A 23,391-nucleotide genomic window follows, 5' to 3' on the forward strand; every position below is an offset into this window, starting at 1 on the left:
GTCAAACTCACAGTTCAAAGCCACTCAAACAGTATTTACTAATATATATTTTGGCCACTATTTTATGTCCATAGAGAAATACCAGCAATCACGGAAAATAACACGCTCCTCAAGGAATGAAGAAAGTCTGAACGCACCTGCAATCTTTCCGTCCTTTGAAGTCTCAATGGGAAAAACTTACACGCAGAGATCGATTCAGGAATAGCTACATAAATGCCTGGTTAATGAACCAGATTTCTGTTTCCTTGGAATGATCCTAAAAATCAGAAGAGCTTCCATTTGTGTCATCCTTAGTATTTTAGACTCTTGCCACGTTGCTTACCTTGTTTAATCCTTGCAGATAGATCCCTATGAGATTGCTGTAGTATCACAGTTTGAAGATCAAGAAATCATGGTCCAGAGGGATGATTATAAGTTGCTTAAGATAACAGAGCCAATGACATAGATGATTTTTCTATGCCCTGGTGCTACAGACACTTTGGAGCTACCAGAATAAACCTGGGCAAGCAGCAGCAGCAAAGATCTATTTAGCATCTGCCCTGTGTTAAGCGCTTTGTTAAACATTTGTGTTCTTTACTCTCTTTAATGCAAATAACAATCTTGTAATGTGGGTACTGTCATTTTCGACATTAATAACACACTCTCTCTCTCTCTCTCTCTCTCTCTCTCTATATATATATATATATATATATATATATATATATATATACTGTAGGAAGGTGGGAGCTCATTAATGAATATTGGTACAACTTGCTTTGCCAGCTGAAAATATACATATGTCTCATATTTTTTCTATTAACTGTTTAGGAATTCACATGCACTCATTAATAAAATGTCTAGGATTGTATTCATAGTGAGTCTCACAAACCTACTCAGTTCAAAAGAATTAATCCTCCCTTTGAGTGCCAGGCAGAGAGAAAACTGCAGTGTCTAGATGGTCCACTCATGTCATTGATTCTGCAACCGTCCCATAGTATCTATTACTGTCCCTCAGTGTCCTAGTGAACACTTTGACATTCCCATGGCCCCAAGGTCCAAAGGACAATTATTCTCTCTGCCAGTGAAGCTTCTGCTGGTCTTGATTCTTGCAGAGGCTGCTGGAAAACCGACCTAGTTGGGCTGTTTAGTTTACATTCACATCCTCAACTACTGATTCCAAAACAGGAACAACGTGCCTGAGGAGCCTGGGTCTGCAGGGGCATCAGCCTCATCTGCCCAAAGGGCCCAAATCAGCTCTTGGCCATGAGTTTCTAGGCCCAAATGACCATACCGGCTCTACCTTCCTTCATGGTAGCTTCCCCTCCAAGACCTGTGCTGTCCTTTCCTACCAGAGGACCCCTGTCATCGCAATTCCAGCATAGTAGGGAGGTTTTTCTAAGGCTGAAATTCAAAAGGGAGAGGGATCTTTATTCTTTTACTTCCAAGAAGTTCCTTGGTGCCTGGGTAAATTTTCCTACCTTCTCTCCAGGACCAGTTCCCATTCAGGTGGTATTTAGAGGGTCACTTTTGGGACACCACACATGGTTCTATATTTTTTCCCTCCAATATAAAGGTACATATTGGCCTTACATTGCCATAACTAATGTAGGCCACCTTAAGTAATTTCACCTAAAATAATTTTTTAAAAATTTGCTTCAAGTTGACTCTGGCTCTAGGCATAGAAGAACCTGGCATAATTTTCAGAGTCATCTCACCAGATACCCCTTTACTTCCTGTGGGAATCCATCAACTGGATGATATTGCTGATCACACCACTGTTATCTGTTTTTCCCAACTCTATCCAGCAGAACAGTTTATATTTCTATCTAAGCTACACCATTTTTCAGATGACTGGCATAAAACAGAAATGAAACATAAATAATTCCAGAAATGAAACATGTAAATAAAACATGTAATAATTATTATCTTAATAACTAACCCATCACTGTGGAAGTCATAGCTCATAAATATCCTGGTTCTATCAACATACGGTTTTGAGATATTAGGTGGTGCTGCTGATGCTGTGTTTCCTCTTGACACTTTACGAGCAGGCTAAAAATGCACAAATACGTCCAAAACAATGACAGAATAAAGGTAAATAAATTCCAAACCACAGGAAGCAGGAGATAATCTTGTGTGAAGCTGTGAGCCATTTCACATAATACAAAGTAACTTCTGTTACTATAGGAGGAACATTGAACGCATAAAAAATAAACAAATTACCTTACCAAATAGACTGCATTGAACACACATGCCCTCTTCTTTTGTGCTCTTGCAACTGACCACCAAAACAAAAGACAATGGATTTTGTTTTAGAGATATAAACCCCAGAGGGACAAAGAAATGCAGCAGGGCATGACAGCATCAGAATTTTGAAAACTGGGAAGATGGAAAAGGCAGCAGGCCCGAGAAAGGTAAATTTAAAATGTGTAGTGGGAAAAGCTGAAAACCAATCTGATTTATATGATGAAACCCCAAAAGTTCTGGAGTTGACAGCACCAAGAACCCCTGGAGGGGGATAAAGAGAAATGGGCTGGCTAAAATAAGGAGAATGAATTGCAAACTAAGAAGCAGCTGGATCCTCAGATCTTTCACTCCACAAGCTGGATGACTGAGCCTCCCCACTCTGGCAGGAAATTAAGTTTATTCTCTGTAGAAGGTAAAGAGAGTCTTCAAACTGGGAGACATTAAATACAGTTAAGGGTAGGGATTCTCCTCACAGTAACTACTAAAGTAGACCTCATGCGTATTCATAACCAGTTCCACCTCTAGGAATACACACAACAGCCATTATTTGTAGTCAAGAATGAGAATCAACTCAAAGATTCATCAACAACAGGATGGAGAAAATAACTGTGGCATATTCTTACAACAGAAACTCACAAAAATAATGTTGAATGAAAGAAATCAGACACCAAATGTTACCTATTGTGAGTTTCTAATTATAAAGGTGTTCAGAAAAAGAGGCAAACTTAATCCACGGTCTTAAAACTCAGGGTAGTGGTTAATCTGGGGGAGGTAGGAGGCCATAGAACCCAGTAGGGGACATTGAAGAACATTTTGGATGCTGGCAATTTTCCATTCCTTGAGCTGAGTGCAGTTATATGGGTATGTTCACTTTGTGATAATTTGTTGAGCTGTACACTTCTGATCTTGTTGCTTTTCTGTATGAATGTAATACTTCACCAATAGTTTATTTTTTTAAAAAATGGGCCAACTAACAGATCTATAATTGCATATCAAATTCATAAGATTTGAAGACCATTTTCATTATAGGTAGGGATTTCTTTATAAACTTGCCATCAGTGGAAAGGAAATGGGTAAGGCTGTTGGAGAGGAAATTCTCTTGGCCCAGAAACCTCTACTGAGAGACAAGTTGCACCTAGACTAGGCTGTGACTTCATCTCTTACATCCATCTGTTAGAAGAAGCTTGTTCTCTGTATATTCTAGATGTCTAGCATTAAAAATACTCCATTTCTTCCTAGATCATTTTGATAAGTAGAATTATAAGATGTCCCCAAGATTCCAGGCCCCTGGTATACTCACACTTTCTCCTAGTTATTCAATTAAATGTCAGTTTACTGAAGTGAAGGAATTTTTCAGATATAATTAAGTTCTCAGATCATTCGATCTTAAAATTGGGAGATTATCCTGGGTGAACATGACCTAATGAGGTGAACCCTTTAAAAACAGAGAGTTTTCTGGCTGGCCAAGAAGAGAAAATCAGAGAGATTTGTTCCCGCTAGCCTGGAAGAAAGCAAAGCAAACTTCTGTGTGTAAACTGCCTACGGGGGCCATGTGGCCAAGAACTGAGAATATTCTAGGAACTGAGAATGTTCCCTAGGTGAAATTTAGCAGGAAAATCAGGGCCTCAGTCCTACAACCACAAGGAAGTGAACTTTTCCAACAACCAGTGAGCTTGGAGGAAGACCTGAAGCCCCATATGAAAAGCATAGCTCAGGCCGACAAATTGATTTCAGCCTGGTAAGGTCTTGAGCAGCAATCCAGCCACACCATGCCTGGGCTTCTACCTGCAGAAACTGTTAGATAATAAATTTGTATTGTTTTAAGCCACTAAGTTTGTGATAATTTGTTAGAAAACAGATGATACAGTCATCTTCTCCCAATGCTATTAGCCACCACCTCATTTTCTATGTTATATAAAAGTTACTAATTACTAGTGTGAATGAAAAATATTGCCTGTCATATCAGTAAACAAAGGATGTTGCAGCCATCAAACCATCACATTACAGCCTCCTTGATAGTGAGTCCTGAGGGACCTCAGGATGGAGGCAGGATGCCTGCCATCTAGCAGTCAACTGCTGCAGCCACCTTCAGTGGTACACCCTGAGGAGACTCAGGATGAGAAAGCAGGGGATACTGGCCTCAGATAGCTGAGCTGCATATCAAAAGAATGATTTCAGTGAGCCCAGACTCTTGCATTTTCCCATAAATAGAAAAGCCCTAAATTCCTTAACTTGAGATATCTGGTTTTCTTTAATTGACATTAATCTTTTGATGTTCTGACTACCTGGTCTTTGTTGCAAAAAACTCCTATATATCCTGGCTCCCCACCTTGCCTCTTCGGAGCAGTCTCTCAGAGTTATGTGAGATGCTGTGTCTGGAGCTTAAGTCCTCAGTTTTGTCTGACAAATAAAACATAATTCTTAAGTTTTAGGTTGTGATTTTCTTTCAGTTGACACTAGTTAAGTTGCCCTTTGAAAACTTTCTAAAATTTTCTATACAAGAGTTGTCATGATTCCTCTTAGTAGCAGATCAATTATGCCCGTATTAGCACCTTAGTAGGATTTAGAACTAAGCCTGTAAACTCAAATATTAAGAAGGATCAAAGGTGAAATCTAGAAAACAAAAAACAGTATTAAATAAAGTGAACACAAACCTGTTGACCAGCTCTTGAAACATTTGACACGATGATTAATCTTTGAGAGATGAGTGAGGCAAATGAATAAGTAAATAAAATGTGAGTACATTGTCACATAGAATGTGTTTCACTTAAGGAACTAATCATAGAATTTGTTCCAAATGAGGAATAGAGATAAGTTAGATGTTTAAAAGCTTTGCACTAATTTGTGTGTGTCAGAGGCAATAAATGGCAAAGAAGACAAGGTGGAATCCCCTCGGTCCATATCCTCCTACAGTCCACTGGGGGGATTTCTTTTGGCACCAAACCATTGTCTTAGATGCAGTTGTGGTTGGGATCATATGGCAAGTTCTTTGTCTCTGCCATGCTGATTGTGTAATTTGTGCACTTAACTATTCCAGTCTTTGCTGGATCCATACCCTTTTTCTACCACCTATAGGCTGCTTTGTATTTCTGCCCCATCGTTATGATCAATGTGATGCCATATTTCAAAGAACATTATAAGTAGTACTTGAAAACAAACTCCCTACCTGTAATCAAAATAATTTCCAGGGCTTCAAGCATACATATCCTCTATACTAAAATGGGGATTAAGTTAAGAAAAGCTGTATTTTGTAAAAGATTGCCCACACAGGTGCTGGCTGAATGCTTGTGCATTTGTGAAAGTAGAGAACTCCATAGTCCTTTGTGGGCTCTGCCAGGGAATTCTGAGAAATTGCCTAATTAAATCAGCACATAATGGGAGAAGACAAAATGACTCCAAGGCCTAAAGACACAATGTGCCTTTGACCAGTGCAGACCTTTACTACATCTAAAGAAAGTGACTGCAACTGAAGAAAGAAGGAGCCACAAGAGCCACAGAGGTCACACAAGACTAGTTGAGTGAGTGAGAGAGAATGCATTTGGGAGGGAAGAGCAATCTTTTCACTAAAGAGATGGAACTTCATGGGTGGCAGAGTTATTTCATCTAACTTCCCTAGATTTGAGAGGAGTTGTTTCCCCCAATTAAAATCCCTTCCTCGATTTTATACTCACCAAATGAAATTCTTACTTAAAAAATTTAGATTTTCATGTGCCTTTTTATGAATAAAGAATTGTGGATAAATAACTAGTGTTGCAGTTTTCATGTTTGTGACTTTGGTTATCTATAGTGCTTTAAATATCTTACTTTTGCAAATTTACAAAACGATAAGGCCACACGTCAGTTCTCTGACAACTTTGTTTCAACCTATGAGGTAGATTCTATTACTGGCACGTTTAACTGATGAGGAAATTGAGACACAGAAGTCAACTTGCCTATGTTTACCCAGTTAGCCAGTCAATGGTACAAGAGCTGGAAGAGACTTTTTAATGCGACTGCATTGAGTTCATTAATTTGGGAGGAATCAAACCTTCATATTATTGAAACTTCTAATGCATGAGCATGGTATATGCCTCAATTTATTCTATCTTCTTTAATTTCTCAAAAATGTTTTATTGTTTTCTTGATAGAGGTTTTACACATCTTTAATTCATAGGTATTTGATAGGATTAGTTTGCATTTGTACCTTTAAAATTTTTAATGTCTGATGTTGTTATGCAAAAATACAGTTGCTTTTGTTTTTTTTTCTTTACGACAAACTTTTAATATGCTAATATGTGTTGTGGATAATCATAAGATACATTTAACGTATAGCTTTTCCCATACTTAGTTTTCCCCAGGGCTCTTCCTTTGGGAAGCAACTCTTGGAAGTATGTTTGCTCACAACACACTTTGGGAAAAGTGAAATTAATCTCGCTGTCAGGGCAGGTGTTTCAAATGATTATTTTACCCAAATGAAGGCTGTAGATTTTCCTCTGATGAAATTATTTGGTTAGCCTTTACCTGCCTGCCACAATGATTTTTTTTTAATATGTATATATGTCAATCCCAATCTCCCAATTCACCCCCTCCCACTTTCCCCCCTTGGTGTTCATACGTTTGTTCTCTACATCTGTGTCTCTATCTCTGCCTTGCAAACTGGGTCATCTGTACCATTTTTCTAGATACCACATATATACGTTAACATACAATATTTGTTTTTCTCTTTGTGATGTACTTCACTCTGTATGACAGCCCCTAGGTCCATCCTCGTCTCTACAAATGACCCAATTTCATTCCTTTTTATGGCTGAGTAATATTCCATTGTATATATGTACCACATCTTCTTTATCCATTTGTCTGTCGATGGGCATTTAGGTTGCTTCCATGACCTGGCAATTATAAATAGTGCTGCAATGAACATTGGAGTGCATGAGTCTTTTTGAATTATGGTTTTCTCTGGGCAAATGCCCAGTAGTGGGATTGCTGGGTCATATGGTAATTCTATTTTTAGTTTTTTAAGGAACCTCCATAGTGGCTGTATCAATTTGCATTCCCACCAACAGTGCAAGAGTGTTCCCTTTTCTCCACCCCCTCTCCAGCATTTGTTGTTTGTAGATTTTCTGATGATGCCCATTCTAACTGGTGTAAAGTGATACCTCGTTGTAGTTTTGATTTTCAATTCTCTAATAATTAGTGATATTGAGCAGCATTTCATGTGCCTCTTGGCCTTCTGCATGTCTTCTTTGGAGAAATGTCTGTTTAGGTCTTCTGCCCATTTTTGGATTGGGTTATTTTTTTTTTTAATATTGAGCTGCATGAGCTGCCTGTATATTGTGGAGATTAATCCTTTGAATGTTGATTCATTTGCAAATATTTTCTCCCATTTGGATCGTTGTCTTTTCATCTTGTTTATAATTTTCTTTGCTGTGCAAAAGCTTTGAAGTTTCATTAGGTCCCATTTGTTTATTTTTGTTTTTATTTCCATTACTCTAGGAGGTGGGTCAAAAAAGATATTGCTGTGATTTATGTCAAAGAGTGTTCTTCCTATGTTTTCCTCTAAGAGTTTTATAGTGTCTGTTCTTACACTTAGATCTTTAATCCATTTCGAGTTTATTTTTCTGTATAGTGTTAGGGAGTGTTCTAATTTCATTCTTTTACAAGTAGCTGTCCACTTTTCCCAGCACCACTGATTGAAGAAACTATCTTTTCTCCATTGTATATCCTTGCCTCCTTTGTCATAGATTAGTTGACCATATATGCGTGGGTTTATCTCTGGGCTTTCTATCCTGTTCCATTGATCTATATTTCTGTTTTTGTGCCAGTACCATATTGTCTTGACTACTGTAGCTTTGTAGTATAGTCTGAAGTCAGGGAGTCTGATTCCTCCAGCTCCGTTTTTTTCCCTCAAGATTGCTTTCACTACTAGGGGTCTTTTGTGTCTCCATACAAATTTTAAGAGTTTTTATTCTACTTCTGTTTAAAAATGCCACTGGTAATTTGATAGGGATTGCATTGAATCCGTAGATTGCTTTGGGTAATATAGTCATTTTTGCAATATTGATTCTTCCAATCCAAGAACATGGTATATCTCTCCATCTCTTTATGTCATCTTTGGCTTCTTTCATTAGTGTCTTACAGTTTTCTGAGTACAGGTCTTTTACCTCCTTAAGTAGGTTTATTCCTAGGTATTTTATTATTTTTGTTACAATGGTGAATGGGATTGTTTCATTAATTTCTCCTTCTGATCTTTCATTGTTAGTGTATAGAAATGCAAGAGATTTCTGTGCATTAATTTTGTATCCTGAACTTTACCAACTTCAATGATTAGCTCTAGTAGTTTTCTGGTGACATCTTTAAGATTATCTATGTATAGTATCAAGTCATCTACAAACAGTGACAGTTTTACTTCTTTTCCAATTTGTATTCCTTTTATTTCTTTTTCTTCTCTGATTGCCATGGCTAGGACTTCCAAAACTGTGTTGAATAGTAGCAGCGAGTGGAGATCGTTGTCTTGTCCCTGATCTTAGAAGAAATACTTTCAGTTTTTCACCATTGAGAATGGTGTTTGCTGTGGGTTTGTGGTATATGGCCTTTATTATGTTGAGGTAGGTTCCCTCTACACCCACTTTGTGGAGAGTTTTTATCATAAATCAGTGTTGAATTTTGTCAAAAGCTTTTTCTGCATCTAATGAGATGATCATATGGTTTTTATTCTTTGATTTATTAATATGGTGTATAACATTGATTAATTTGCATATATTGAAGAATCCTCGCATCCCTGGGATAAATCCCACTTGATCATGGTGTATGATCCTTTTAATGTGTTGTTGGATTCTGTTTGCTGGTATTTTGCTGAGAATTTTTGCAATTATATTCATCAGTGATATTGGTTTTTAATTTTCTTGTTTTTGCAGTATCTTTGTCTGGTTTTGGTATGAGGGTGATGGTGGCCTTGTAGAATGAGTTTGGGAGTGTTCCTTCCTCTGCAATTTTTTGGAAGAGCTTGAGAAGGATGGGTGTTAGCTCTTTTCTAAATGTTTGATAGAATTCACCTGTGAAGCCATCTCATCCTAGACTGGTTTGTTTTAATTGATGTTTCAATTTCATTACTTGTGATTTGTCTGTTCATATTTTCTATTTCTTCCTGGTTTTAGTCTTAGAAGCTTGTGCTTTTATAAGATATGTCCATTTCTTCCAGGTTGTCCATTTTATTGACATATAGCTGCTTGTAGTAATCTCTCATGATTCTTTGTATTTCTACAGTGTCAGTTGTTACTTCTCCTTTTTCATTTTAATTCTGTTGATTTGAGTCTCCTCCATTTTTTCTTGATGAGTCAGGCTAATGGTTTATCAATTTTGTTTATCTTCTCAAAGAACCAGCTTTTGGTTATATTGATCTTTGCTATCGTTTCTTTCATTTCTTTTTAATTTATTTCTGATCTGATCTTTATGATTTCTTTCCTTCTGCTAACTTTGGAGTTTTTTAATTTTTGTTCTTCTTTCTCTAATTCCTTTAGGTTTCTCTAATTCCTTTAGGTGTAAGGTTAGGTTGTTTATTTGAGATGTTTCATGTTTCTTGAGGTAGGATTGTATTGCTATAAACTTCCCTCTTAGAACTGCTTCTGTTATATCCCATAGGATTTGGGTCGTTGTGTTTTCATTGTCATTTGTTTCTAGGTGTTTTTTGATTTCCTCTTTGATTTCTCCAATTATCTCTTGGTTATTAAGTAGTGTATTGTTTAGCCTGCATGTTTTTGTATGTTTTACAGATTTTTTCCTGTAATTGATATCTAGTCTCAGAGCATTGTGGTCAGAAAAGATACTTGATACAACCTCAATTTTCTTAAAGTTCTTAAAGGCTTGATTTTTGGCCCAAGGTATGATCTATCCTGGAGGATGTTCCATGAGCACTTGAGAAGAAAGTGTATTCTGTTGTTTTTCAATAGAATATCCTATATATATATATCAATTAAATACATCTTGCTTAATATGTCATTTAAAGCTCGTGTTTCCTTATTTATTTTCATTTTGGATGATCTGTCCATTGGTGAAAGTTGGGTGTTAAAGTCCCCTACTATGATTGTGTTACTGTCAATTTCCACTTCTATTACTGTTATGTATTGAGGTGCTCGTATGTTGGGTGCATACATATATATGATTGTTATATCTTCTTATTGGATTGATCCCTTGATCATAGTGTAGTGTCCTCTTTGTCTCTTTTAAAATATGAGTCTATTTTAAAATCTATTTTGTCTGATAGGAGAACTGCTACTCCAGCTTTCTTTTGGTTTCCATTTGCATGGAATGTCCTTTTCCATCCCCTTACTTTCACTCTGTATGTGTCCCTAGGTCTAAAGTGGCTCTCATGTAGACAACACATATATGAGTATTGTTTTTGTATCCATTCAGTCAGTCTATGTCTTTTGGCTGCAGCATTTAATCCATTTACATTTAAGGTAATTATCAATATGAATGTTCCTATTACCATTTTCTTAATTGTTTTGGGTTTGTTATTGTAGGTCTTTTCCTTCTCTTGTGTTTCCTTCCTACAGAAGTTCCTTTAGCATTTGTTGTAAAGCTGGTTTGGTGGTGCTGAATTCTCTTAGCTTTTCCATGTCTGTAAAGTTTTTAATTTCTCCATCAAATCTGAATGAGATCCTTGCTGGGTAGAGTAATCTTGGTTGTAAGGTTTCCCCTTTCATCACTTTAAATATGTCCTGCTACTCCCTTCTGGCTTGCAGAGTTTCTGCTGAAAGATTAGCTGTTAACCTTATGGGGATTCCCTTGTATGTTATTTGTTGTTTTTCCCTGCTGCTTTTAATGTTTTTTCTTTATATTTAATTTTTGATAGTTTGATTAATATGTGTCTAAGCGTGTTTCTCCTTGAATGTATCCTGTATGAGACTCTCTGTGCTTCCTGGACTTGATTGACTATTTCCTTTCCCATATTAGGGAAGTTTTCAACTACAATCTCTTCAAATATTTTCTCAGTCCCTTTCTTTTTCTCTTCTTCTTCTGGGACCCCTATAATTTGAATGTTGGTGTGTTAAATAGTTTCCCAGAGGTCTCTAATACTGTCCTCAATTCTCTCCATTCTTTTTTCTTTATTTGGCTCTACAGTAGTTATTTCCACTATTTTATCTTCCAGGTTACTTATCCGTTCTTCTGCCTCAGTTATTCTGCTATTGATTCCTTCTAGAGAATTTTAAATTTCGTTTATTGTTTTGTTCATCATTGTTTGCTTGCTCTCTAGTTCTTCTAGGTCCTTGTTAAACGTTTCTTGTATTTTCTCCATTCTATTTCCAAGATTTTGGATCATCTTTACTATTATTACTCTGAATTCTTTTTCAGGTAGACTGCCTATTTCCTCTTCATTTGTTTGGTCTGGTGGTTTTTACCTTGCTCCTTCATCTGCTGTGTGTTTCTCTGTCTTCTCATTTTGCTTCACTTACTGTGCTTGGGGTCTCCTTTTCACAGGCTGCATGTTCATATTTCCCATTGTTTTTGGTGTCTGCCTCTAGTGGCTAAGTTTGGTTCAGTAGGTTTTGTAGGCTTCCTGGTGGATGAACCTTGATCTTGTCTTTCTGGTGGGCAGGACCATGTCTGATGGTGTGTTTTGGGGTGTCTCTGACCTTATTATGATTTTAGGCAGCCTCTCTCCTAATGGGTGGGGTTGTGTTTTTGTCTTGCTAGCTGTTTGGCATAGGGTGTTCAGCACTTGAGCTTGCCGGTCATTGAGTGGAGCTGGGTCTTGGCATTGAGATGGACATCTCTGGGAGATCTTTCACTGTTTGATATTACGTGGAGTTGGGAGGTCTCTGGTGAACCAATGTCCTTAGCTCTCCCACCTCAGAGGCACAGGCCTGTCACCTGACAGGAGGACAAAGACCCTGTCAGACACACGGCTCAGAAGAAAAGGGAGAAAAAAACAAGGGGGATTCCCTGGTCATGCAGTGGTTGAGAGTTCACCTGCCGATGCAGGGGACATAGGTTCGTGCCCCGGTCCGGGAAGATCTCACATGCCGTGGAGCAGCTGGGCCCATGAGCCATGACCACTGAGCCTGTGCATCCAGAGCCTGTGCTCCACTATGGGAGAGGTCACAACAGTGAGAGGCCTGTGTACCATAAAAAAAAAAAAAAAAAAAGAAGGAAAGAAAGAAAAAATAAATAAATAAAATAAAATAAATTTATTAAATAAAAAATAATTATTAAAAATATTTTAAAAAATTAATGTAATAAAAAAGAAAAATAAAGAAAGAAAAAATGAAAGAAGAGAGCAATTAAACCAAAAAACAAATCCACCAATGATAACAAATGCTAAAAATTATACTAAAAAAAACCAAAACAGGCAAACAGAACCCTAGGGCAAATGGTAAAAGCAAAGCTATACAGGCAAAATCACACAAAGAAGCATACAGATACACACTCACAGAAAGAGAAAAAGGAAAAAAATATCTATCTATCTATCTATCTATTAAAAAAGGAGGAAGAGAGCAACCAAATCAATAAACAAATCTACCAATGATAATAAACTCTAAATACTAAACTAAGATAAACATAAATCCAGGAACAAATTAGATGCAGAGAGCAAACCCCAAGTCTCCAGTTGCTCCCAAAGTCCACTGCCTCAGTTTTGGGATGATTTGTTTTCTATTCAGGTATTGCACAGATGCAGGGTACATCAAGTTGATTGTGGAGATTTAATTCACTGCTCCTGAGGCTGCTGGGATAATTTTCCCTTTTTCTTCTTATTTGCAGAGCTCGTGGGGTTCAGCTTTGGGTTTGGCCCCACCTCTGCATGTAGGTCACTTGTGGGTGTTCGATCTTCACTCAGACAGGACGGGGATAAAGTAGCAGCTGATTAGGGGGCTCTGCCTCACTCAGGCCTGGGGGAGGGAGGGGTACAGAATGCGGGGTGAGCCTGCGGTGGCAGAGGCCAGCTTGACGTTACAATAGCCTGAGGCTCGCCATGTGTTCTTCTGGGGAAGTTGTCCCTGGATCACAGGACCCTGGCAGTGGTGGGCTGCAGAGGCTCCTGGGAGGGGAGGTGTGGATAGTGACCTGTGCTTGTACACAGGCTTCTTGGTGGCTGCAGCAGCAGCCTTAGTGTTTCATGCCCATCTCTGGTGTCCATGGTAATAGCCACGGCTCATGCCCATCTCTGGAGCTCATTTAGGTGGTGCTCTGAATCCCCTCTCCTCTCACACCCCGAAAATATTGTCTCTTGCCATTGTTCCAGACATTTTCCCAGACTCCTTCCCAGCTAACTTTGGCACACTAGCCCCTTGAAGGCTGTGTTCACACAGCCAAGTCCAGTCCTCTCCCTGGGATCTGACCTCCAAAGTGTGAGCCTCAGCTCCCAGCACCCACCCGTCCCAGCTGGGGAGCAGATAAGCCTCTCAGTCTTGTGAGTGCTGGTCGGCACTGATCCTCTGTGTGGGAATCTCTCCGCTTTTCCCTCTGCACCCCTGTTGCTGTGCCTCCTCTGTGACTTTGAATCTTCCCCCTCCCACCCAGCTTCTGTCTCTACCAGTGATGGGGCTTCCTAGTGTTTGGAAACTTTTCCACCTTCACAGCTCCCTCCCCAAGGTGAAGGTCTCATCCCTATTCTTTTGTCTGTTTTTTCTTTTTTCTTTTGCCCTACCCAGGTATGTGGGGAGTTTCTTTCCTTTTGGGAAGTCTGAGGTCTTCTGCCAGCGTTCAGTAGGTGTACTGTAGGAGCTATTCCACATGTAGAAGTACTTCTGATGTATTTGTGGGGAGGAAAGTGATATCCACATCTTACTCCTTCACCATCTTGAAGATCTCTCTGAGAAGTTCCTTTAGTGTTTGTTCTGGAGCTGGTTTGGTGGGGTTGAATTCTCTTAGCTTTTGCTTGTCTGTAAAGCTTTTGATTTCTCCATCTAATCTGAATGAGATCCTTGCTGGGTAGAGTAATCTTGGTTGTAGTTTCTTCCCTTTCATCACTTTAAGTATACTTGCCGCACGCATCTGGCTTGTAGAGTTTCTGCTGAGAAATCAGCTGTTAAACTTATGGGAGTTCCCTTGTACATTTTTTGTTGTTTTTCCCTTGTTGTTTTAATAATTTTTCTTTGTCTTTAATTTTTGTCAATTTGATTACTATGTGTCTTGGCCTGTTTCTCCTTGGGTTTATCCTGCTTGGGACTCTCTGTGCTTCCTGGACTTGGGTGGCTATTTCCTTTCCCATGTTAGGGAAGTTTTCAACTATAATCTCTTCAAATATTTTCCCAGGTCCTTTTTCTCTCTTCTCCTTCTGGGACCCCTATAATGCGAATGTTGGTGTGTTTAATGTTGTCCCAGAAGTCTCTTAGGCTGTCTTCATTTCTTTTCATTGTTTTTTCTTTATTTTGTTCTGTGTCAGTGAATTCCACCATTCTGTCTTCCAGGTCACTTATCCATTCTTCTGCCTCAGTTATTCTGCTATTGATTCCTTCTAGTGTATTTTTCATTTCAGTTATTGTATTGTTCATCTCTGTTTGTTTGTTCTTTAATCCTTCTAGGTCTTTGTTAAACATTTCTTGCATCTTTTCAATCTTTACCTCCATTCGTTTTCTGAGATCCTGGATCATCTTCACTATCATTATTCTGAATTCTTTTTTTGGAAGGTTGCCTATCTCCACCTCATTTAATTGTTTTTCTGGGGTTTTATCTTGTTCCTTCATCTGGTACATTGTCCTCTGCATTTTCATTTTGTTTGTCTTTCTGTGAATGTGGTTTTCATTCCACAGGTTGCGAAATTGTAGTTCATCTTGCTTCTGCTGTCTGCCCTCTTGTGGATGAGGTTATCTAAAAGGCTTGTGCAAGCTTCCTGATGGAAGGGACTGGTGGTAGGTAGAGCTGGGTGTTGCATTGGTGGGTGTTTCTTTAATCTGCTTGTCTGCTGATGGTGGGGCTTTGTTCCCTCTCTGTTTGTTGTTTTACCCAAGTGACCCAGCACTGGAGCATACCCAGGTCTTTGGTGGAGCTAATGGCGGGCTCTGGGAGGGCTCATGCCAAGGAGTAATTCTGAGAACTTCTACTGCCTGTGTCCTTGTCCCCACAGCAAGCCACAGCCACTCCCTGCCTCTGTAGGAGACCCTCCAACACTAGCAGGTAGGGCTGGTTCAGTCTCCTATGGGGTCACTGCTCTTTTCCCTGAGTCCTGATGTGTACACTACTTTGTGTGCCCTCCAAGAGTGGAGTCTGTGTTTCCCCAAGTCCTGTAGAATTCCTGTGGTCAAATCCTGCTAGCTTTCACAGTCTGATTCTCTGAGAATTCCTCCTCCTGTGGCCAGACCCCCAGGTTGGGAAGGCTGACATGGTGTTCCGAACCTTCACTCCAGTGGGTGGACTTCTGTGGTATAAGCGTTCTCCAGTTTGTGAGTCACCAATCCAGTGGTTATGGGATTTGATTTTATTGTGATTGCACCCCTCCTACTGTCTCATTGTAGTGTCTCCTTTGTCTTTGGATGTGGAGTATCTTATTGGTGAGTTCCAGTGTCTTCCTGTTGATGATTGTTCAGCAGTTAGTTGTGATTCTGGTGCTCTCGCAAGAGGGAGCCTACAGTTGCTTTTAGATAGAGATTTTATATCCAGCAATGTTGTTATACTCCCTTACTACTTCTAATGGCCTTTGGGTAGATTTGTTTGGGTTTTCTGCATACCCAAATAAGCCACCTGTGCATAAACATTTTACTTCTTCTTTTTTAATCCTCATCTCTTTTTTCTTTCTCTTGTATTGTTGCACTGGCTAAGACCTTGAGTACAATTTTGACTAGCAGGCATTCCTATCTCATACCTGATCTCCCCATTAATTTTGTTGTAAGATTGTTGTATAAATGTCCTTTACCAGATTAAGGAAGTTTTCTTAATTTGCTAATGACTTTTATTTTGAATAAATGTTATATTTCCATAAAGGCAATTAAGCTTCCATTGAGATATTCATGTGATTTTTCTTCTCTATACTGTTAATGTTTTGAACTACACTGATTAATTTCAAAGGTTAATTTGAGACCTAGAATTCTTGGAATAAACCCAACTTGTTCATGCTTTATATTATTAGATTTGATTTGCTAATACTCTGTTTAATATTACTACATTTATAATCATGAGAAATTGCAATTTTTTCTTTCTTGCAATGTCCTTGTTAGATTTCAGTATCAGAATTTTAATAGCTTCGTAAAGCAAGTTAGGAACTATCTCCTCCACTTTTATTTGCTGAAGGATTTGTGAGAGATTGATGCTCTTTTTTCATTAATTGTTTGGAAAAATTTCTTTGTGAAGCCTTTTGGATCTGGAATATTCTTTGTGTTAGGAGTAGATTTACCATAAAGCTATTATACTGCCTTACCAAGTATCCTAATACAAAGGTATAGTTTGTAATCTTATCCTATGGCACCTAACACTAAAGGAAACAAATGTGGAACTTGAAGCTGATATGTGGAAAATTCTCCCATCATCCATCAGATACATAGATTGTAAGCAGAGAATATAATTTTTCTCAATGAGTAATCAAAATAAAAGTCCTCCCCTGTCAGGAATATACTTGATAATGCCCTGAAATCTTATAACTCACATATTAAAGAAAATTGGTAAAAGTTTCTCCCAAATTTGACAATAATTCTAAAAGTTTATGTGGTATTAAAATAATGAGTTATAAATATGAAACTTTACTAACCTATTAGAAACAAAATGACAAAATTTGCTCAACTAGAAAAAAGACTCAAATAATCTTATTCTTATATTACAGAAATGATATTACAAAATTATTATTATTTATAAAGGTGATCAAAGTTTGAGACAGATGATATAGAACAAAATTATTAGAAGTGTATCAGACATCTAATTAGTAAAAGTAATATATTATTTTTCTGGATGTGGTTTTATTCTGATACTGGGCAGTTTTTGTAACCTATATTTTCTTGTGATTTATTTTTTCATCCAAAGAAATTTTCAATTTTGTATTTCTAATTTTGTATTTGTTTCCTTAAATAAGGTCTTCAAAGTTGTGTAAATATCGGGTCTCACAAAACCTAGTCCATTCTCTGATTTATGGTAATATTTAAAATGATGGATTAGCTTATTTGGCAACTATGTAATGCTTCAGATATTTTTCTTCCTATGAAAAGTCCCACTTTGCTAAGAAATTGCTCATTTCATCTAAATAATTTTTGGCTCAAACTTGTTTGTAATATTATTATGATTATTATTTTTTGCTAGTTTCTGCTTTATAATAAAGTGAATCAGTTATACATATACATATGTTCCAATATCTCTTCCTTCTTGTGTCTCCCTCCCTCCCACCCTCCCTATCCAACCCCTCTAGGTGGTCACAAAGCACCAAGCTCATCTCCCTGTGCTATGCAGCTTCTTCCCACTAGCTATCTATTTTATGTTTGGTAGTGTATATATGTCCATGCCACTCTCTTGCTTTGTCACAGCTTGCCCTTCCCCCTCCCCATTTCCTCAAGTCCGTTCTCTAGTAGGTCTGTGTCTTTATTCCTGTCTTACCCCTAGGTTCTTCATGACATTTTTTTTTCTTAAATTCCATATATATGTGTTAGCATATGGTATTTGTCTTTCTCTTTCTGATATATTTCACTCTGTATGACAGACTCTAGGTCCATCCACCTCATTACAAATAGCTCAATTTCGTTTCTTTTTATGGCAGAGTAATATTCCATTGTATATATGTGCCACATCTTCTTTATCCATTCATCCAATGATGGACACTTAGGTTGTTTCCATCTCTGGTATACTGTAAATAGAGCTGAAATGAACATTTTGGTACATGAATCTTTTTGAATTATGGTTTTCTCAGGGTATATGTCCAGTAGTGGGATTGCTGGGTCATGTGGTAGTTCTATTTGTAGTTTTGTAAGGAACCTCCATACTGTTCTCCATAGTGGCTGTAACAATTCACATTCCCACCAGCAGTGCAGGAGTGTTCCCTTTACTCCACACCCTCTCCAGCATTTATTGTTTCTAGATTTTTTGATGATGGCCATTCTGACCAGTGTAAGATGACATCTCATTGTAGTTTTGATTTGCATTTCTCCAATGATTAATGATGTTGAGCATTCTTTCATGTGTTTGTTGGCAGTCTGTATATCTTCTTTGGAGAAATGTCTATTTAGGTTGTCTGCCCATTTTTGGATTGGGTTGTTTGTTTTTTTGTTATTGAGCTGCATGGGCTGCTTATAAATTTTGGAGATTAATCCTTTGTCAGTTGCTTCACTTGCAAATGTTTTCTCCCATTCCGAGGGTTGTCTTTTGGTCTTGTTTATGGTTTCCTTTGCTGTGCAAAAGCTTTGAAGTTTCATTAGGTCCCATTTGTTTATTTTTGTTTTTATTTCCATTTCTCTAGGAGGTGAGTCAAAAAGGACCTTGCTGTGATTTATGTCATGGAGTGTTCTGCCTATGTTTTCCTCTAAGAGTTTGATAGCTTCTGGCCTTATATTTAGGTCTTTAACTCATTTTGAGCTTATTTTTGTGTATGATGTTAGGAAGTGATCTAATCTCATAATTTTACATGTGCCTGTCCAGTTTTCCCAGCACCATTTATTGAAGAGGCTGTCCTTTCTCCACTGTACATTCCTGCCTCCTTTAACAAAGATAAGGTGACCATATGTGCGTTGGTTTATCTCTGGGCTTTCTATCCTGTTCCATTGTTTTGTATTTCTGTTTTTGTGCCAGTACCATACTGTCTTGATTACTGTAGCTTTGTAGTATAGTCTGAAATCAGGGAGCCTGATTCCTCCAGCTCTGTTTTTCTTTCTCAATATTGCTTTGGCTATTTGGGGTCTTTTTTGTTTCCATACAAATTGTGAAATTTTTGGTTCTAGTTCTGTGAAAAGTACAAGTGGTAGTTTAAAAGGGATTGCATTGAATCTGTAGATTGCTTTGGATAGTAGAGTCATTTTCACAATGTTGATTCTTCCAATCCAAGAACATGGTATATCTCTCCATCTATTTGTATCATCTTTAATTTCTTTCATCAGTGTCTTTTAATTTTCTGCATACAGGTCTTTTGTCTCCTTAGGTAGGTTTATTCCTAGATATTTTATTCTTATTGTTGAAATGGTAAATGGGAGTGTTTCCTTGATTTCACTTTCAGATTTTTCATCAGCAGTGTATAGAAATGCCAGAGATTTCTGTGCATTAATGTTGTATCCTGCTACTTTACCAAATTCATTGATTAGCTCTAGTAGTTTTCTGGTAGCATCTTTAGGATTCTCTATGTATAGAATCATGTCATCTGCAAACAGTGACAGCTTTACTTCTTTTCCAATTTGGATTCCTTTTATTTCCTTTTCTTCTCTGATTGCTGTGGATAAAACTTCCAAAACTATTTTGAATAAGAGTGGTGAGAGTGGGCAACCTTGTCTTGTTCCTGATCTTAATGGAAAGGCTTTCCGTTTTTCAACATTGAGGACGATGTTGACTGTAGGTTTGTAATATATGGCCTTTATTATGTTGAGGAAGGTTCCCTCTATGCCTACTTTCTACAGGGTTTTTATCATAAATGGGTGTTGAATTTTGTCAAAAGCTTTCTCTGCATCTATCGAGATGATCATATTGTTTTTCTCCTTCAATTTGTTAATATGGTGTATCACGTTGACTGATCTGCATATATTGAAGAATCCTTGCATTCCTGGAATTAACGCCACTTGATCATGTGTATGATCCTTTTAATGTGCTGCTGCATTCTGTTTGCTAGTATTTTGTTGAGGATTTTTGCATCTATGTTCATCAGTGATATTGGCCTGTAGTTTTCTTTCTTTCTGACATCCTTTTCTGGTTTTGGTATCAGGGTGATGGTGGCCTCGTAGAATGAGTTTGGGAGTGTTCCTCCCTCTGCCATATTTTGGAAGAGTTTAAGAAGGATAGGGGTTAGCTCTTCTCTAAATGTTTGATAGAATTCGCCTGTGAAGCCATCTGGTCCTGGGCTTTTGTTTGTTAGAAGATTTTTAATCACAGTTTCCATTTCAGTGCATGTGATTCGTCTGTTCATATTTTCTCTTTCTTCCTGATTTAGTCGTGGCAGGTTGTGCCTTTCTAAGAATTTGTCCATTTCTTCCAGGTTGTCCATTTTATTGGCATAGAGTTGCTTGTAGTAATCTCTCATGATCTTTTGTATTTCTGCAGTGTCAGTTGTTACTTCTCCTTTTTCATTTCTAATTCTATTGATTTGAGTGTTCTCCCTTTTTTTTCTTGATGAGTCTGGCTAATGGTTTATCAATTTTGTTTATCTTCTCAAAGAACCAGCTTTTAGTTTTATTGATCTTTGCTGTCATTTCCTTCATTTCTTTTTCATTAATTTCTGATCTGATCTTTATGATTTCTTTCCTTCTGCTAACTTGGGGTTTTTTTTTTGTTCTTCTTTGTCTAATTGCTTTAGGTTCAAGGTTAGGTTGTTTTTTCGAGATGTTTCCTGTTTCTTAAGGTAGGATTGTACTGCTATAAATGTCCCTCTTAGGACTGCTTTTGCTGCATCCCACAGGTTTTGGGTCGTCGTGTCTCCATTGTCATTTGTTCCTAGGTATTTTTTGATTTCCTTAGTGATCACTTCGTTATTAAGTAGTGTATTGTTTAGCCTCCATGTGTTTGTATTTTTTACAGATCTTTTCCTGTAATTGATATCTTGTCTCATAGTGTTGTGGTCGGAAAAGTTACTTGATACAATTTCAATTTTCTTAAATTTACTAAGGCTTGATTTGTGACCCAAGATATGATCTATCCTGGAGAATGTTCCATGAGCACTTGAGAAAAATGTGTATTCTGTTGTTTTTGGATAGAATGTCCTATAAATATCAATTAAGTCCATTTTGTTTAATGTATCATTTAAAGCTTGTGTTTCCTTATTTATTTTCATTTTGGATGATCTATCTATTGGTGAATGTGGGGTGTTAAAACCCCTACTATGAATGTGTTACTGTCGATTTCCCCTTTTATGGCTGTTAGCATTTGCCTTATGTATTGAGGTGCTCCTATGTTGGGTGCATATATATTGACAATTGTTATATCCTTTTCTTGGATTGATCCCTTGTTCATTATGTAGTGTCCTTCTTTGTCTCTTCTAGTAGTCTTTATTTTAAAGTCTATTTTATCTTATATGAGAGTTGCTACTGCAGCTTTGTTTTGGTTTCCATTTGCATGGAATATCTTTTTCCGTCCCCTTACTTTCAGTCTGTATGTGTCTCTAGGTCTGAAGTGGGTCTCTTGTAGACAGCATATATATGGGTCTTGTTTTTGTATCCATTCAGCCAATCTGTGTCTTTTGGTGGGAGCATTTAGTCCATTTACATTTAAGGTAATTATCGATATGTATGTTCCTATTCCCATTTTCTAAATTGTTTTGGGTTCGTTATTATAGGACTTTTCCTTCTCTTGTGTTTTTGTCTAGAGAAGTTCCTTTAGCATTTGTTGTAAAGCTGGTTTGGTGGTGCTGAACTCTCTCAGCTTTTGCTTGTCTGTAAAGGTTTTAATTTCTCCATCAAATCTGAATGAGATCCTTGCTGGGTAGAGTAATCTTGGTTGCAGGTTTTTCTCCTTCATCACTTTCAGTATGTCCTGCCACTCCCTTCTGGCTTGTAGAGTTTCTGCTGAGAGATCAGCTGTTAACCTTATGGGGATTCCCTTGTGTGTTATTTGTTGTTTTTCCCTTGCTGCTTTTAATATGCTTTCTTTGTATTTAGTTTTTGACAGTTTGATTAATATGTGTCTTGGCGTATTTCTCCTTGGATTTATCCTGTATGGGACTCTCTGTGCTTAATGGAGTTGATTAACTATTTCCTTTCCCATATTAGGGAAGTTTTCAACTATAATCTCTTCAAATATTTTCTCAGTCCTTTCTTTTTCTCTTCTTCTTCTGGGACCCCTATAATTGGAATGTTCGGGTGTTTAATAGTTTCCCAGACGTCTCTGAGATTCTCCTCAGTTCTTTTCATTCTTTTTTCTTTATTCTTCTCTGCAGTAGTTATTTCCACTATTTTATCTTCCAGGTCACTTATCCGTTCTTCTGCCTCAGTTATTCTGCTATTGATCCCACCTAGAGTATTTTTCATTTCATTTGTTGTGCTGTTCATTGTTGCTTGTTTCATCTTTAGTTACTCTAGGTCCTTGTTAAATGTTTCTTGCATTTTGTGTATTCTATTTCCAAGATTTTGGGTCATATTTACTCTCATTATTCTGAATTCTTTTTCAGGGAGACTGTATATTTCCTCTTCGTTTGTTAGGCCTGGTGGGTTTTTATCTTGCTCCTTCAACTGCTGTGTGTTTCTCTGTGTTCTCATTTTGCTTATCTTACTGTGTTTGGGGTCTCCTTTTTGCAGGCTGCAGGTCTGAAGTTCCCGTTGTTTTTGGTGTCTGTCCCCAGTGGTGAAAGTTGGTTCAGTGGGTTGTGTAGGATTCCTGGTGGAGGGGACTAGTGCCTGTGTTCTGGTGGATGAGGCTGGATCTTGTCTTTCTGGTGGGCAGGTCCACGTCTGGTGGTGTGTTTTGGGGTGTCTGTGCACTTACTATGATTTACGTAGCCTCTCTGCTAATGGGTGGGGTTGTGTTCCTGTCTTGCCAGTTGTTTGGCATAGTGTGTCCAGCACTGTAGTTTGCTGGTCGTTGAGTGAATCTGGGTGTTGGTTGAGAGGGAGATCTCTGTGAGATTTTTGCCATTTGATATAATGTGGAGCTGGGGGGGTCTCTTGTGGACCAGTGTCCTGAAGTTGGCTCTCCCACCTCAGAGGCACAGCACTGACTCCTGGCTGGAGTACCAAGAGCCTTTCTTCCACATGGCTCAGAATAAAAGGGAGAAAGTGTAGAAAGAAAGAAAGAAAGAGAGAGAGAAAGAAAGGAGGGAGGGAGGGAGGGGGAGGAAGGAAGGAAGGAGGGAGGGAAGGAAGGAAAGAAAGAAAGAAGTTAAAATAAAATAAAGTAAGATAAAATGAAAAATAATTATTAAGAAAAAAAAAGTTCTTAAAGAAAAACAAAAACAAAAAATGGACGGATAGATCCCTAGGATAAATGGTGAAAGCAAAGCTATACATACAAAATCTCACGCAGAAGCATACACATACACACTCACAAAAAGAGGAAAATGGGGAAAAAATCATAAATCTTGCTTTCAAAGTCCACCTCCTCAATTTGGGATGATTCGTTGTCGATTCAGGTATTCCACAGATGCAGGGTACA

This window comes from Lipotes vexillifer, unplaced genomic scaffold (genome assembly GCF_000442215.2).
Source record: "Lipotes vexillifer unplaced genomic scaffold, Lipotes_vexillifer_v1.1 scaffold163, whole genome shotgun sequence".
In the NCBI taxonomy this organism is placed as follows: Eukaryota; Metazoa; Chordata; class Mammalia; order Artiodactyla; family Lipotidae; genus Lipotes; species Lipotes vexillifer.